The sequence below is a fragment of the Mytilus californianus genome, unplaced genomic scaffold (genome assembly GCF_021869535.1).
Source record: "Mytilus californianus isolate M0D057914Y unplaced genomic scaffold, xbMytCali1.0.p SCAF_6, whole genome shotgun sequence".
NCBI lineage: Eukaryota > Metazoa > Mollusca > Bivalvia > Mytilida > Mytilidae > Mytilus > Mytilus californianus.
Window position 1 is genome coordinate 94,122,587 of NW_026262712.1, and position 4,457 is coordinate 94,127,043.

General features: G+C 32.3%; 1 long non-coding RNA gene across 1 annotated transcript; it reads right to left on the reverse strand.

Moving 5' to 3' along the window:
* Positions 1–2,037: 2,037 nt before the first annotated feature.
* LOC127704965 (uncharacterized) lies at positions 2,038–4,230 on the reverse strand. The gene is made up of 2 exons (XR_007983592.1): positions 3,209–4,230; positions 2,038–2,351 (listed from the first exon to the last, which is right to left on the reverse strand). It is a non-coding gene; the product is annotated as an uncharacterized LOC127704965 (long non-coding RNA).
* Between the last annotated feature and the right edge of the window lie 227 nt (positions 4,231–4,457).

Consider the following 4,457-nt stretch of genomic DNA (forward strand, 5'->3'; position numbering starts at 1 on the left):
ATGTCGCAGGCTCGACAAAAATCAAAATACATTGCTTTAAATATGCCTGATGTACAATATATTGCTGAGGTAATTGGTCTTCAATTTAATGAAGAAGCTTACATTTTTATTCATCACATATCTCACTAGGTAGGGGTAATTCAGAATAACAGGTGACTTAATCATTTGTAATAAAAGAACAGAGTTCCAATGTCCCCCGCGTTGCACATATTTTATCTATCCAAGGATCAAGGGCAATAACTACAAAATACACTTTTTTTTTGTTCTCTAAAACTTTAAAAATATCTTAGAGAAATGAATGCTTCCGAGCAAATATTCAATGTGATTTCCAATATAATTAATATTTCCAAAGGGCATAACTCGCTAAAAATATTTGATCAGTACTTCTTTTCGAAAGTGTCAAAGACATAGCTGATATAAACCTATGATATAAATTTCATAAAAATCTGGCAAGAATTGTACACATGAGTGCTCACAAGGCAATTTCCCATATAATTAATATTTCCAAGAGCATAACTCTTTGAAAAATAATTGATAAGCTTCGAGAGAGTTGCGGCCCCTAACTAAGGTAACGGGTCTGTGGGTAGCTCAGCAAAAAAATTAGTTTTTAGGTAACATTTCTCCTAGAATATTGAAAGTAGAATTTTGAAATAGGAATGAGTACATACATTGATGACTGTTCACTTGTAAAATTGCATTGCAATCTTAAAACTACAAAGATATCTTGGTAAACATGACCAAATCAGACACCCAAGAAGAATCCAATATGGCGTCGTATGCCGAAGCGATTAAAAGAGCTAAATCTGAAAAATCTGACTCTCTGTTCTTGGTAAAACCAGTGTTTGTAGAAGAATCAGATGTCTTTAGTCATCTCCCCAAAGCAGCTACTAAAAATTTATTTATAACCATCACTGAAATGTACCAGGCTGTAGGTGCAGTCGTGCCAGATAGATCAGTAATGGGCCTACAGAGAATAAAAGGTCTATGGAGAATTTATCTCGATACTGAAAAAGACAAAGAATGTCTACTCTCAGATAGTCTTGAAGTTCGAGGCAAATCCTTCTCTATATACTCTAGAAATCCAAGAGTTCGCATACAAGAAAATTCAACAGATGTGAAAATTTGTATTAAAGATGTAACCCTCTCGGCTGATGATGAACAGATTTTGAGAGCCTTAGAGGGGTACAATTGTGTAATTTTGAAGCACTTAAGAGAAAGATTACTCTACGAAGGCATGATAACGAACTGTCAAACCGGTGACACAATAGTCTACTGTGAAGGACCATTGATCTCTGCTATTCCAAGGTCTATTCCAAGTGGGAAATACAGAGCAACAGTTATTTACAGAGGTCAACAAAATGACAACATTAAATGCAGCAAGTGCATGGAACGTGGACACAAAACCAAAGATTGTGAAAATGATTGGAAGTGTAGAAACTGTGGTGAATCAGGCCACAGTCAAAATGAATGCACTAGTGAAATATTTACTGAGCAGGATCAAGAAGGCGCTTCGAGCATACATCATGAAGATCTTTACGAGCCGGGCGATGATAACATACAACCGCAAACAGACAATAATGAGAACATAGAAGCTATGCAACTAGCAGAAAATGTAGCACATGCAGAAAATGAATCTGCTTCAAATACAGTCGCACACGATGATTCAATAAATACACAATCAATCTTGACTGAGAACCTGAGCTCGAGCCCTATAAGTAAACAACAAAATGATTTACCTCCGGCAGCCAGACCGAAAATAAAACCAGCTCGCAGGGAAACGAATAAACATAAAATCAAGTGAAGCTACCAACAGAAATTTCCGTTGTCAATCACAAATCACCAGTTTCATTTCAGGTCCAAATCAGTCTCTACGTAGAAACCAACATCAAGAGACTCCAGTCAAAACAACAATCAGTGGTTTAGAGAAGTCTCCAGTGACTCCTACAGAGAAGCTACATGACGGTGCCAGTAACAACACAAGTAAAAGATAAAAAACAACAAAAACCTAGTTTCTGTAACGATCATTGAAATTAACACTAAACGACGTAGATTTTTTATCATATAACAAAAAGAAAAAAAATGTCACTGTACATAATTCTTTTCATTTTTCTTTTCTCATTGCCTGTATATTTTTAGAAAGTCGTCCACTTTATTCAAATTTTCTCTGGGTTAAAAAGTAAAGAAACTGTAACATACAAAACGTTTAATTGGCACCAAAACTGCTTTTATCAAAGAATCATTATCAAGCAAACTGTTAAATGTTTCTTATAAAGCTACATTGATAAAAATCCAGTTTTCATTGATCTGGTGACATTCCATCATTCAAAACCAGTCAGAGCTGTCTTCTTATCCTAGAAATAAAAATAGATTACTTTTACGGCTCAGGAAAAATACAACTAATTTATCAACATTGACATCATCACCTTGTACCAAGTGTACAATTAATTTAAAGATGGATAAGCGCATATGTATGTATATAAATATTGTTATTTTTTTTGTGACTTTATTTGAATATGTATTTATGTATGTATATAAATATTGTTCTTTTTTTAAAACTTGATTTGAATATGTATTTCATTATGAAACGCATATATAATTTTATTTTATTTGTTCAAAAAACATTGAGTGTGCTCAAATATGTACTCAAATTATGATGCACATGTCAACGTTTGTATTTGAAGTCACATGGATGACCCAAATAATGACCCATGGGGTAAAAGAAAACAATAGATTTTACTTATTTTTGAATGTAACTTGTAATTGTATGTTTTTAACAGAAACAAACTATGCTAACACTTTACTTGTGGACACATGTTTAACCACTAAAACGAAATATGTAGGATGGCTATTTCATCCTTTTTGCGAAAGGACTGTAAATACGAATACAGGTAAAAAATTAACACTGTTTAATAGTAAAAATTGTAATGATTATAAAAGAGAAACAATTTGGGTTTCAAATATAAAAGAATAATAAATAGCTTATGCCTATTTATAAGACAAAGTACAAGTCGATTTATAGATAAATGTCCTTCTAGAACCAGGAATAGTGATAAAATAAAACAACTGAAAAGATGTCTATTTATAGTCTCGAGGTCTGTGAAGGTCAACTTAAGTGTGACCTAATTGTTATCACTCAACGGGGATTTACCTATGTTTACTTTATACACATAAAAGCGTAATAGGTGTTACAAATAAATTAAATACTCACCAACTATGGTATTAAACAAACATCTTCATATCTGTACAGTTAATTGTAAAGGCCTACATCAACCTGATAAAAGAAAAAGATTGATTGAATGGTCAAAATCCCAAAAATGTGACATTCTTCTCATGCAAGAAACACACTTTACATATGATTTGATAAACAATTTAAACACTGAATTTGAAGGCAAACTTTTACTAAGTAATGGTTCAAGCAACTCAAGAGGTATTGCCATATGGCTGAAAAAAAATCTAAACTTTAAAATTATTGATGACTATAAAGATAAAGAAGTAAGACTTTTACTTGTTAATATTGAAATAAATGACACTATAATAACAACAGTTAATATTTATGCACCAAATAATCCAAAAAGCAGAAATATCTTTTTTAAAAATGTCCATGCACTAATAGAAGAAAAAAGTTTGGGTCAACTTATTAAGGAGGAGATCATAATGAAATTTTATCTAGAGTAAAAAAAAGAGTAAAACTAAGCAACAACAAAAAAAGAAAAAAAGTTCACAACTTAGATAAACTTATAAAGTCCCTAAAGCTCAATGATGTGTGGAGAATCAGAAATCCAAATAAAATTCAATTTACATGGAGCAGAAAAGACAGATCCGAGTCAAGAAGAATAGATTACTTTTTAATAGCTCCTGGAGTATTCAAAAACTGTGTTTCATGTGCTATTAGACCAATAGTATTACAATACACAGATCACAACTGTGTTTTTTTAAAAATCAATCTAAACAGAGGCCAAAAAGGAAGAGAATACTGGAAACTAAACAGAAGTGTACTTCAAAGTGAAGACTATGTTGAAATAATTAGGAAAATAATTAAAAAATTTAAAAACAAAGCAAAAATGAGAACTGACCATGACACACTGTGGGACAATTTCAAAATTGAAGTTAGAGACCTGACAATAAGCTATTGCAAAACAAAAGCTACGAATAAAAAAAACCAAATCAGCAAGTTGGAAAAAAAAATTAACAGAATTAAATAGTATTATAGACACATGCAATGATAAAAACAATAATAGATATAGGAAGATGTGGTATGAGTGCCAATGAGACAACTCTCCATCCAAGTTACAATTTATAAAAGTAAACCATTATAGGTCAAGGTACGGCCTTCAACACGGAGCATTGGCTCACACCGAACAGCAAGCTATAAAGGGCCCCAAAAAATGACTAGTGTAAAACCATTCAAAAGGAAGAACCAACGGTCTAATCTATATAAAAACGAGAAACAGGAAACA